Source organism: Gopherus flavomarginatus, chromosome 1 (assembly GCF_025201925.1).
Source record: "Gopherus flavomarginatus isolate rGopFla2 chromosome 1, rGopFla2.mat.asm, whole genome shotgun sequence".
Taxonomy (NCBI): Eukaryota; Metazoa; Chordata; order Testudines; family Testudinidae; genus Gopherus; species Gopherus flavomarginatus.
In genome coordinates, this window is record NC_066617.1 from 153274172 (window position 1) to 153288150 (window position 13979).

Consider the following 13979-nt stretch of genomic DNA (forward strand, 5'->3'; position numbering starts at 1 on the left):
CTGGGGTGCAGTCTGGGAGCCCTAGGAACCCCTGGGCCCCTCTAACCACTCAGCTGGGTTGGCCCTAGGGTGACCAGATGTCCTGATTTTATAGGGACAATCCCGATTTTTGGGTCTTTTTCTTATATGGGCTCCTTTTACCCCTCACCCCCTGTCCCGATTTCTCACATTTGCTGTCTGGTCACCCTAGTGGGCCCTTCTCACACTGTTTGGGGACACAACCAGCCTAACCCAGGCCCTGTTATCACCCAACATGACAGTAGGTGGCACCAACACACCCAAACTGAGCTACTTGAAAGCTGCTTCACCCAAGCCACTCAAATACATGCAGCAGACAGCAGCCAATTTCCCAGCTTTCCAGACTCTCATCCCCTACTGGAGTATACACCCAAAATTATGCCGTCTTGTACTGCACAGGGAACTGTTCTGCATATGCTCATAAAATTCACCCTCTCCCTCAATGTGGAGAGGAATATACAACAGCCTTTACCCCTGAGTTATGATTCCCACACGCTTCCCTCCAATTCACTGGTTTAGATAAAGCAAAAACAAGTCTATTAACTACAAAAGATAGATTTTTAAGTGATTATAAGGGATAGCAAATAGATCAAAGCAGATTAGCTAAGAAATAAAAAATGCAAACTAAGCTTAATATACTAAATAGATAGGGTGAGAATCTGCTATTCATACCCAAAGAGATGATTCAAGCAGGCTGCAGTTTCTTAAGGGACAAGCTGCACTTGCTTTACAGCTTGTAATTCCCAGGCATTTCAGTCACAGGCTAGAAATCCCTTTAGCCAGGGTCCAGCACTTCTCCCACTTCAGTCTTTGTTTCTCAGGTCTTTGCAGGATCCTTCTTGTGTGGGGAGTGAAGAACCCCAGTGATGTCACTCCCTGCCTTATATAGCTTTTGCATATGGCAGGAACCCTTTGTTTCAAAGGCCTGGTCTATACTACGTGTTTATACCAATTTTAGCAGCGTTAAACCGATTTAACGCTGCACCCATCCACATAACGAGGCCCTTTATATCAATATAAAGGGCTCTTTAAACCAGTTTCTGTACTCCTCCCCGACGAGAGGAGTAGTGCTGAAATCGGTATTACCATATCGGATTAGGGTTAGTGTGACCGCAAATCGACGGTATTGGCCTCCGGGTGGTATCCCACAGTGCACCACTGTGACCTTTCTGGAAAACAATCTGAACTCGGATGCACTGGCCAGGTAGACAGGAAAAGCCCCATGAAATTTTGAATTTCATTTCCTGTTTGCCCAGCGTGGAGCTCTGATCAGCACGGGTGGCGATGCAGTCCCAAATCCAAAAAGACTCCAGCATGGGCCGTACGGGAGATACTGGATCTGATCGCCGTATGGAGAGACAAATCTGTTCTATCACAGCTCCGTTACAGAAGACAAAATGCCAAAGCATTTGAAAAAAATCTCCAGGCTATGATACAGAGTCCACAGCACAGTGCTGTGTGACAAGCGTAACGGAAAGCCAAAGAATCAAATGGACGCTCATGGAGGAAGGCAGGGGGGACTGAGGACTCCAGCTATCCCACAGTCCCCGCACTCTCCGAAAAGCATTTGCATCCTTGGCTGAGCTCCCAATTCCTGTAGGGTCAAACACATTGTCCGGGGTGGTTAAGGGTATATCTCCTCAATTTACTTCCCCTCTTCCCCCCCCCCCGAAAGAAAAGGGAAAAAAAATCATTTCTTAACTTTTTTCAATGTCACCGTATGTCTACTGCATGCTGCTGGTAGACACGGTGCTGGGGCAATAAACAGCAGCATCCTCTCCCCTCCATTCCCCAGTGGCAGACGGTACAGTCAGTAGGACTGGTAGCCATCCTCGTTATCAGCCAGTGAGTGCTCCTGGCTGGCCTCAGGTGAGGTCGGCCGGGGGCGCCTGGGTAAAAATAGGAATGACTCCCGGTTATTCCCGGCAGATGGTACAGAACGGCTGGTAACTGTCCTCATCATAGCAACTGGGGGCTGAACTCTATCAGCCCCCCACCTTTCATGTCTAAAGAAAAGTCCAGGCAGTACAGAATCTATCATAGCAGCGGGATGCTGCGCTCTTCTCCCCTCCACCATTTAATGTCCTGCCTGGACTATCATAGCAGCTGGAGGCTGCCTCCCCCTCATTTTATCTCACTAAAAAGTCATTGTTTCTTATTCCTGCATTCTTTATTACTTCATCACACAAATGGGGGGACCCTGCAATGGTAGCCTAGAAGGGTTGGGGGAGGAGGGAAGCAACGGGTGGGGTTGTTGCAGGGACACCCCCTAGAATGGCATGCAGCTCATCATTTCTGTGGGATCTGACATGGAGCGGCTGTGCTCTCTGGTCCTCTGATACACTGGTTCTCTAGTACACTTACCCCATATTCTAGGCAGGACTGACTCTATTTTTAGATACAACATAAAGGAGGGAATGACCCAGGGGGCCATTCCCATTTTTGTCTTTGCACCCCCTGCCGACTTCAGCAAAGATCAGCCAGGAGCACCCATGACAGCAGCAGATGGTACAGAACGACTGATAACCATCATCTCATCACCAATTTACAATGACACAGCAGACAGTACAGAATGACTGGTAACCATCTCTGCTGCCTTGCAAAGGCAAATGAATGCTGTGTGTAGCGCTGCAGTACCGCCTCTGTCAGCAGCATCCGGTACACATACGGTGACAGTGACAAAAGGCAAAACGGGCTCCATGGTTGCCATGCTATGGCGTCTGCCAGTGCAATCCAGGGAAAAAGGGCGTGAAATGATTGTCTGCCGTTGCTTTCACAGAGGAAGGAATGAGTGATGACATTTACCCAGAATCATCCGTGACACTGTTTTTGCACCATCATGCATTGGGATCTCAACCCAGAATTCCAGTGGGCGGGAACTATGGGATAGCTACGGGATAGCTACCCACAGTGCAACGCTCCAGAAATCGACGCTAGCTCACTACGTGGACGCACACCACCGAATTATTGTGCTTTGTGTGGCCGCGTGCATTCGATTTTATACAATCTGTTTTACGAAACCAGTTTATGTAAAATCGGAATAATCCTGTAGTGTAGATGTACCCAAAGCTTGGTTCCCAGACCAGTCTGTGGAAAAATACTGACATCTCACAATGGAGTTCAGCATCATGTGTAGGGCCCTAGCAAATTCACGGTCCATTTTGGTCAATTTCACAGTCGTTGGATTTTAAAAATCATAAAGTTCATGATTTCAGCTATTTAAAACTGAAATTTCATTGTCTTGTAATTGTAGGGGTCCTTGTTAGGAGTGCTAGTGCCAGTGTAGGATTCAGGCCTGTACTTTTGCCTGAGATAGTATTTTGAGTTTGATTTTTTTGATACACATAGATTCTTACTAATAGATGTGAACAAAAGGATCCTTACTAATATGTGTGAACAAAGGACAATAATACTGTGTATATTGCTTTTGTCTAGCCAGATGGGTTTGTTAGTATAATGGGAACAGATAAGAGCAGTTAAAGTGTTTCTGGGCACGGTGAAGGTATAAAATATGAGCGCGCACTTGAAGACTGCCTCAACTCCTATCAAAAGACAAGGTCAAGCAACCAGTCGGGAGGAACAAGAGGAGATTGAGAGGAAGGTAAAACACTAAAAGGCTGGAGAAATGCCTGCCCCTGACTGTAGCACAACCTCACTCCTTACCCCTCCCATGGGGTACAAAAGAGATGGGACAAAGACCCCAGACCCACAACCCCCCAAAATGGAACATATTCATAAGTTGTAAAAGTTGGGACTGTGGGTGTGCATTTCAGGTATAATTATGCCTGCTGACGGGGGTAGGATGGAACACTGGGAAACAAGGCTCCGCAGCATCCCAGTTATGGTATACATGCTTGCTGGAAACTAACTCCAATAAACATTGCATTGCCTGCGCTTTGGACTTCTGGTCTTCTGCTTTCTGTCTGCATGACAAGAACCAGGGGAGAGAGTAAAGGGAAAGCCCTCTGTCAAGGCTGATTCCCCACTCTGGCACTTTGAGTGCCGAAGGTGGGGGCCAGCAAGGATTCTAAAAATTAATACTGGCCACTCCAGGCTTGTATTAAACTCCCAAGGTTACAGCTTTTCTCTGACCTTGGATGGGTAGATGCTGCCACCACCTAAGTGCAGAAACTCCTTTGAGAACCCAGGAAGGCACACCTGAGAATTCCTTCCTGTGCAGTACCCTGAAGCCCTTTCACACACACCCTTCTGGGGAAGAGCTGAGAAAGATAACAAAGGAAATCAGCTAATTAAACAACATATGCACAAACCACTTAGGGATACAAATCCAATCCTGTTCTTAAGAAAGGCAAATTTTATTAAAAACAAAAAGAAAGAAAATACATCTGGAACTTAGGCTTTTTGCTAGGTTTTTTTAAAAAACCCAACAATTACAAGGATTAAGCATCAAGATAACTTCTTGAGGTCCAGCTTAAAGGTTACAAGCAAAACAAAAGCACCTGGGGTTAGCACAGAGGAGTCCACAAGCCATAAAGAAATAAAAGAGATAAACCTAATCGCATCTTCCTAGACATTTCCTGATCTACTTACATATCTGGGGTTTCAAATGAGTAGTTTCTAGATATGATCTGGTGATTTTTCATACCTGACTCAAAGCTTTTTACAGCATAGTTCCAGCCCTCTCTCTGCTCTCCAGGAAATCAACACAGACAGACAAGGGGGAACTTTTTTTCCCAATTTTAAAAAGTTCTAGCCTTCCCATTGGCCCTTTTGGTCAGGTGCCTACTCCCTTCCTTTTACCTATGCAGGGAGACTTTTTAACCCTTTACAGGTAAAACAAGTAGAGACCAACTACCAAGAAGGATTTATAGCTAACTGGCTACCATCTAACAGTCCTGACTAAAAAATGGAGTTGGGGTGTGTGTGCAAGGTTATTGTCGGGGGGGTCGCGGTACTGCTACCATTACTTCTGCGCTGCTGCCGGCGATGGCACTAGGCAGCTGGAGGGTGGCGGCTGCTGGCCAGGCAGAACTGCTGCCAAGAGCAGTGCAGAAGTAAGGATGACATGGTATGGTATTGCCACCCTTACTTCTGTGCTGCTGCCTGCAGAGCTGGGCCCTCAGTCAGCAGCCATCACTCTCCAGCCACCCAGCTCTGAAGGCAGCAACGTAGAAGTCAGGGTGCCATGGTATGATATTGCCACCCTGACTTCTGTGCTGCTGCTGGCGGGGTGCTGCCTTCAGAGCAGGGTGCCTGGCCAACAGCTGCCACTCTCCAGCCACCCAGCTGTGAAGGCAGCGCAGAAGTAAGGGTGGCAATACCATGACCCCCCCTAAAATAACCACCTGATCCCACTGCAACTCCCTTTTAGGTCAGGACCCCCAATTTGAGAAACATTGGTCTCCCCTGTGAAATCTGTATTGTATAGGGTAAAAGCACACAAAAGACCAGATTTCACAGTCCATGACACATTTTTCATGGCTGTGAATTTGATAGGGCCCTAATCATGTGGTCTGATCACATGTCCCTGTAGAATCAGTAGCCATTACTTGGAGGCTGTCTGTAACCTTCTCAGGAAGGCTCCCCAGGTGGGAGATAAGCTTCTCCTAAGGCCTTTTGTTTTTTTCCTAATGGCCCATTGCCATGAATAGGCCCTTTCCCACCAGCTATCTAGACCAAAAGCATCTTGTCTAGTGAGTCTTACCCTGGGGTAACTACATCTGAAATACAGATTTATAATCAATATTCATATCTTCAGATACAAAAATGATACATGCATACTGTGACATTCTATACCTTGGGGGAGCACCCTGTAACCCCCTTATTCCTCATTTATATATAATTGTGATATTGCATATAAAGCAGGCCATGTGAGGTATCGGGGAAGGGTTATGATCTGCTGAAAGTCATTTTTTTAAATCTAAATATGATAATCATTAATGCATATGAAATTATGAGAATATGTTGTATCTGTATGGGCAACTGCGGCCCATCAGGGTAATCTGCTAGTGGGCCACCAGACAGTTTGTTTACATTTGCACAGCTGTCTGCAGTTCCCTGTGGTCGTGGTTCACCGTTCCCGGCCAATGGGAGCTGTGGGAAGCGGCGGCAGCTCCCTCCCTGCCAGCGGACCCCGCAAATCAGTGCCTCCCCCGTCCCTCCCTGTGCCTCCCGCCCACTGCCAACAGCTGTTTCACAGCATGCAGGAGGCTGAGAGGGAGAGGGGAGAAGCAAGGACATGGCACGGTCAAGGGCGGGGGCAGAACTGGATGGGAAGAGGGGGGGCAGGGGTGGAGCAGGGGGCGGGACGAGGCGGGGTTGGGGCCTTAGGGGACGGGGTGGAGTGGGAGCAGGGCCTGGGACAGAGCTGGGGGCCAAGCATCCCTGGCACTTTGGAAAGTCAGCGCCTGTGACAAGGGAGGTAACCAACACCTGAGTGGATGCTGCTGAACAGAAATCACCAGCCATTGTCCAGCAAGGGAGCTACAATGCGATAACTCACCTGCATAAGGCCACACCACGGGTACTTCTCACCCTTGCCTGGGGAATCAGCAGTGCTCACCAGACATGCCTGGACTTATGTTCTCCAAGCACATGGGACTAAGAGTATAAAACAGAACACAGGGGCCTTTCTCCTGCCCCCCTCCCTTATGCTGCAAACAACAAAGACACTCAGAATACTGAAGACTCCAACAGAGGAGACTGGCCCAGATTTAAGGAACAAACCTGTCTATTAAAGACTGCAATATCCAATGGGGGGAGGAAAAACTTCTTAATCTAGCTGTTGCCCAGTCTAACAAGGTTGAGAGTTTAGACTGCATGCTTATATTTTATTTTATTTTGGTAACTAACTCTCATTTTTTGCCTATCACGTATAATCACCTAAAATCTATCTTTTGTAGTCAATAAACGTCTTTTACTGTTTATCTTTACCGGTGAGTTTGTTGGTGTCACTAGGCATAAATCTAGGCCTCAGTGAGCCAAAGCTCCTCCATGTTGAACTCTACTTGATCTAGAAAGCTAGCAGCTGTGAAATTAAATGTGTAACAGTAAGTTATAAGTTGCAGCACAGCTAAAACCAGTCTAAAGCAGTGGTGATAAGGCCTGTGCACCTTTAGCAGAAGGACAAGATAACTTACTTACTAACGAGCTGTCACGGCCAAGATTACTTAATGCACCTGCGCTTACGTAACTGCTACAGGGAGAGGAAGGGGTGGGGGGAAGAGAAAAAAAAAACTTATAAGAAAGGAAAAGCCACTTGTGTAGGTGTGCATGATTTGAGGCATTCATCTCCTTGCACCACTTTGAGATCTCAAATAAACTTTGCTTGCTTCTCCACCCTGGTGTGTTTATTGGCGCTACGCACTCTGGGCAATGAACCACTGTTGCTTGCCTCGGGGCACCCTCTGTGCCTGCAATAGTTTTGGCGTCCCTGGGTGGGCTCAAGGCTAAAATTAGCCTTGCCCGGATCCCTCCTGGAGGTCAACGGATCGCAGCAACGACCGACGCCCAGTGCACACCAGTGACTTCACTGGTGGCCTCGGCGGAGACGCAGTTCGACCGACCCCGGAGGGCACGACGGTGCAACGCGCTCGAGTAGTGGAGAAGCAAATGTGGGCGATGGTGAGGAACCGGTCCTTTGGATAAGGTAGAACAGTCCAGTTGTCTGGACTTTGTCTGTTAGGACCTGGGGACGCCCAGTGTATTCCTGCGGCATGGGGCAGAGACAGAGTAAAGTGGGGAGGGCATGGTGCACACCCCTAGAATGCATTCCAGTGAATTGGAAGCTGTTTGGTTCGGATCCGATGACTAAGCATAAACTGAAAAAGTTCTGTATAGTAGACTGGCCTCAATATCAGCTAGAGGACCAGAAAAGGTGGCCACTGGATGGATCACTTAGTTATAACACGATCCTCCAATTACTCCTGTTTTGTCAGCGAACGGGTAGCTTCTGAAGCTGTTTGTATGGAGAGCTCTTGTAAAAAAAAATCCCCCACCGTAGCTCCTGTTCTTCCCCCTGTCTGGCGGAGTGCAAGGATTCAAAAGCAGGTTAGGGATAGTGCAGGGACAAAGGAGGGACCTGTCTAGAAAGGGGAGACCCTATGTCCTAGTGCACTCTCTCCCTGTTGTAGCTAAAAAGCAAGATCAGATGCAGAATGGTACTGGGGGCCACTGTGAGTGACTGTTACCGGAAGACGCCCAGAGTACCCTGTGAAGCAAAGCTCGTGACCAGGACTACTCTAACGCAAGCCCGGTAACGAGTGGACCTTTAGGAGGTCCGACCCATGGTGGGCTGACTCAGCCTGGCATCGTCCGGTGAGGAAGCTACCTGGGTCTAGGAGCGTGTGTACCCTTCTTCCCTCCCACTTTCCTTTCCGTGTGGGCTACCGACAGTCTGATCATCTCACTGGATGCAATCAGAGTAAGCGGCGCAGTCTCCCTGAGACTAGCCGACGCTCTTTGCTGAAGGGAGGTGTAGGAGGGTCATGGCCATCCTCGTTAGCCTCTCCTGTGTGAGTACTCTGTAGGGAAAAATCCTTAGTTTATGAGCCGCTAGCACGGACAGGGCACCCTCCCTGTGTGTGTAAGTGGAAAATGGATGGGGGGGACAGTCTAAACATTCCACCTCACCCCCTAAGGGTACCCCCGCATATTACATGTACGTACATTATGGTTCATCAACCTGCAGGTATTTAGAGAACTGGAATCTTTACACGCGTGAAAATCCATCTAAACAATGCCCACTAGAAGGTACTTCAATCTAGATAAGATCATACATCTAAGAGGAGCGTTTAATCACCAAAAAGCCCTGACACAGCATGAGCAAATTTGTCTATTGAGGAAAGGAACGAGTTAATTTGAAATTCAGCTTGGCCCAGGGATAAAAAGAAAGTTGCTCTGCGTTCAAGGTCAAGAATCAACGCAGACTATGCTAAGTACAAAGAAAAACTGCTTTCGGCCCCAGCTGGCTGTGGAAAAAGGAAAATTGGCAGAGGCGAACCAAAGGCAATATAAGTTACAGAACTGAGATTACATTTGCAAAGCTTAACTGTCCAGTAAAATCCAACAGTGTGCCTTTGTGACCCCAGAGCCGGTGTGGCTTGGTGACACCAAAGAAGCCACAGGCAGCCGACCTGGACTGGAATCTCTGAAAGAGACGCCACAGGAGATTCCAGGGTGTAAAAGAACAGCCCTCCGAAGAGTGGAAGCATGTTGGAAATTCTGGACAAGCTGTATACAGGATAATCTCCCATCCTCCTCTCCCCCTTCTCTGAACATTATACACAGAAGTGGCCAGTCTGGACGTACGTGTGTGAGCATGAAAGGGGCTTAGGGCTTGGGGCATTAATGTTTTTCCTGAATTAATGAAGCTTTAAAATTCAGTTATATAGTGTGTTTTCTTTATTTTTGCCCTACGATCCTGTAGTATCAGCCTGATCACCTGACACGAGGGGTAGACTGGTAACAGAAATTTGTCACAGTTTGGTGAGCAATTAAGAAGGGGGGAGCCCTGCAGAATTTACACCATCTATTTGTTTTACCCTTGTTATTTTATGTTTGCTTTGCTTGGTACTGTTGGTGTTATGTTGAGAACTGCATGAGTAAAAGTGAGCCCTAATAGGATAAGGAAACGCTATCTGGTTCTGGTTCTGTTCTGTTTAACCGGTTACTGTTGTTTTTCTGCTCTGTTCATTTGGGCGTTAGGAGTGTGGGCGGAACTGAACCTCTCGTTCGTAATTCCTCGGAGTGGAAGCCATGCGTGCGAGGAAGCTCTGAGGTTGAATTGAGATCCTTCTGTCCCGTTCCCTGTAGCGGTCAGTGTATAGATGTGGGAAAGCCTGGCTTAGACTGTAATTTCCTCTGCTCTCTGTGTAATTCTCTCTTCTGTTTAAGTGTCAGCAGACAGATGGGTGGGTCTCTGGGTAAACCTTCTAAAGGGGGTTGGATTATATGTTAAGTAAATGGCCTTTGCCTAATGGGCCATGTGTTTTCGTCCAGGTGACAAGCCTCACGAGGGAGGACTCGGGTAGTCTTGTGAGTAAGAATGTTTAAGGGAAGAGACCAGGAGGGGTGGGGGCTAGTTGAGAAGCCCACCCTCCTAGCTAAACTGGTAGTGAAACAAGTTGGTGCCCATGGAAGGCACGGTTCAGCAATAAAAGCAGGATCAGGCCCAGGCGGGCAGGCAACAGACAGAGAGATTGGAAAACAGATTGGATAACTTTAAGGGTGTAGTGGAAGGAAGGAGTCAGTAAGTGTAAGCATGGGGATTCCAAATACCCAGGACTTACTTGGAATGGTGAGTTAAGTTGATAAAAGTGGCTGTTGGGAGACAGGCAAGTGATTTAAGGGAGAGTGAGAAGTTAACTCTGTAGTTGCTGGAGGGAACAGCAGTTGAACTTTGTAAAAATGCTAAAGAGGAAAGTTCTTGGTGTCTGTGAAATGTTTGTAAATAAATTCAGGCAAAGAAATTATTGGATTGCAATCATTTGGCTATGAACAATTTAGTTGAATTAGCTGAAGAATGTATACAGTGTTATGTAATTAAAATTTTATTAGGCTCTAAGGGCACCATAGGTGGTGTTTTCTTTTAGTGTTTGAAAGCAGGAGTTAAAAGTAAAAAGCAAGCCAGAAAGCATCTGTATTAATGCAAATTATTTAACTGATAAGGTAGGAGCCACTGAAACCTGGGCAGCCTATGAAACAAATACTAGAAAATATGGGGTAATTCCTCTGTTTTGCCTGAAGTCAACAAGGGTATTTGTATATTTTAAGTGATGATTGTCTGCCCAGAAGTGGTAGACCTCTGTTCTTTTGTCTTTCAGATAACCAGAGAAAACTGATGCCAGCTGAACAGCATTCAATGTACCATGCATTTACTGGCACAATAGGAATTATGTTTTGTGTTCTATGTTCTGTCTTGTGGTGTTTGTCTTGTGGCTGGAATTGTTGTGTTTAATATTTTTATAAAATAGTCTAGTTTCAAATCAAACAAAAAGGTTAAATTAAAATGCATATACTTGTCTTGTTCAACTTGGAATACAAAGTGTTTGGATAAATCAGGAGAATGTGATATACTAAAGTCTAGTGCATTTCCTTAAGTAAGAAAAAGAAACTTCATTGGCCAAATTGTTAATTGCAAAAATTATTGTTAAAATTTGCATACCAACAGTCTTTGGAAGCAAAGACATGAAAAGTTAACCCACTCCCCTTATTGTACATGAGATCTTTCTGGCTACCTCAGATTTCTAGCCAGGGGCTGGGGATGGTGGAAAGCTATTGGACTAGAGGTTGAATTGAATGAACTCCTCCAAGTGGGTGTGCTTGTTCTAGCTTGTTGCTCCAAAGTTCTGTAATAAGGTTATTTTAGTAAAAGGGTGTGTGTGGCATATATTGAATAATAAGACTAATGTACTGTATAATGACAATATTTGTGTGTTCATTGTTGGGGAAAAGGTGTATAAGTGAAAAGTGGAAGTTTCCTTTGCAGGTTAAAAGAAGCCAAGAAGGGAAAAAGGACAAAGAACAGAATGAGTTAACGGGGAAAAAAAAATTTAGCTAGCAAGCTCAGGCTATAGATAAGACACTGACTCCATTCAAGGACACTGCTCACAGTTAAGACTTGGCTAACAATCAGGAAAAGGAGGGCTTGAATTTGCCCACACAGCTATAAGGTTTGCAAAACACTGCCAGGCACTAATGAAATGTGTTAGGTTTCTTTTCTCACAGGCAAGGAAGCGCTACCCAAAGACCCTAGCAGCCCTGCCACTCCTTGGAACCAGGAAACTGGATTGATGTAAAGGTCCACCAACGAAAGACTGCTTTGGCTCCATGCTGAAAAGACCCTTATTAAGCCCTGCTGACTACCAACAGCACTGTGAAGTGCCAAAGGCTGACTGCTTGGACCCATGATTCTCACTGCAAAAAGACCTCTCCACCTCGGGAGAATTCTCCTATTGATGCTTAGCCTATTTCTACTTCTAGCTCCACTGTGCCTTCTGGACAGTAGGGAAAAAGTACAAGGTGAAGTGCTAGTAACCTTTCCCTTGTCCACTGACAGATCTACTGTGCCTTTGAATTTTTCTAGAAGAATCAAAACCATTACAGGATGATGTGCTGGTAACCTCTCCCCTGTAGGATGCTGAACCACGACAGTTTCAGGAGAGAAGAAGGAATACTCATAAATTGCCAAAGTCCAGGAATTCCTGACTAGAAAGGACATTAAGAACTCACTCTGGTGAAGAAACAAAGAATTATACACTGGAGGGAGGACATTTGTGGGACCCATGCTTGGGAATGTGGTATTGATTGGAGCTTGGGGTTTATTCTACAGGCTGCGTGCGCCCTGTGTCCTGGAGAGTGACTAATAATGTAACCCCCCGTTCTATGCTATTAATGTTGATGTCTTTTGAAAGTACCTGAGAATAGTTAAATAACAGGTGTATTATAGTACTACACCAAGGAAAGATGGTATTGAATGTCACTGAGGCTGGGAAGGCATTGCAGTGGGATCTAGTATGTTTAGGAATTTGGGATTTCCTGAATGACCAGCTGATGGCCATTCGGAGTGATCTTGAGTACCATACTTGGCCCACTGCCCTTACAAACGCATCAGAAATACCATCTAATCTGTGATCATGAAGACATACGTGGACACTTCCTGGGTGGAAGTGTGGCTCCCCAGGGCGGGGTGTGCACCCTTATAGGGGATGAATACTGTACTTATGTCCCAGAAAATGCACAGGATATTAACAAGCACATCCTGTCAGCCAAGCAGGCTTTTGAACAGTGGAAGGCCTAAAAAAAAAAGGGGAATCCACTATTTCTGATTCCCTCTGGGACTAGTTACCCAACCTGGGGGGACTAAGGGGAGGCATTGTTTGCCTCCTGCTCACTGGTGTGGTGTTGTGTATCGTTACTCTCCTTTTGTTTGCTTGCTGTAAAGCACTCCTACATAGAATTTGTACCTCCCATTCCCCAGGAAATCCCGCTATACTCCCTCATTAATGACTCCACCTCCCTAGAGCTTAATCACTTTTTATCCTCAAAGTATGAGAAAACTCAGGCAAAAGTTTGTTGAGAATTCTCAAAGGAGGGAGTTGTTGGTGTCACTAGGCATAAATCTAGGCCTCAGTAAGCCAAAGCTCCTCCATGTTGAACTCTACTTGATCTAGAAAGCTAGCAGCTGTGAAATTAAATGTGTAACAGTAAGTTATAAGTTGCAGCACAGCTAAAACCAGTCTAAAGCAGTGGTGATAAGGCCTGTGCACCTTTAGCAGAAGGACAAGATAACTTGCAGAAGGAAAACTTACTAACGAGCTGCCGCGGCCAAGATTACTTAATGCACCTGCGCTTATGTAACTGCTACGGGGCAGGGGGGGGGGAGAAAAAGAAAAACAAAAATTTATAAAAAGGGAAAAGCCGCTTGTGTAGGTGTGCATGATTTGAGGTGTTCATCTCCTTGCACCGCTTTGAGATCTCAAATAAACTTTGCTTGCTTCTCCACCCTGGTGTGTTTACTGGCGCTACACACTCTGGGCAACAAACCACTGTTGCTTGCCTCGGGCACCCTCTGTGCCTGCAACAAGTTTGCGTGAAGTGTTTGGTAAGGGTGTGCTTGTTCAGGTTTGCAAAGGCTGGTGTATATCCACTTTCCATTGATGAAGTGGTGAACCAATTAATAAATTTGCACTGCTCTGGGCAGTGCAAGATGGTATATTCCTGAGGTACAAGGTTGGGAGCTGGGGGAACTTGGCTGACGCCTATCTCTGTGTGATTCATGAGTGACTCTGGGAGCACTCATGCAATCTACCTGTGTGTGGGGCTCCACATGCTGTTGTGCTGAGTGATAACAGGGCCTAGAGGAGTTTGCTGCTTGTCACTAGCAAAGCATTGTGAGAGACAGCCCAGGCTGGAGAGTAAAGGGGGCGTGGCCGTCCCACAATTCCATGCTGCACCTTGGGGATATCACACATACAAATGGGATAATCATATTCAGCAAA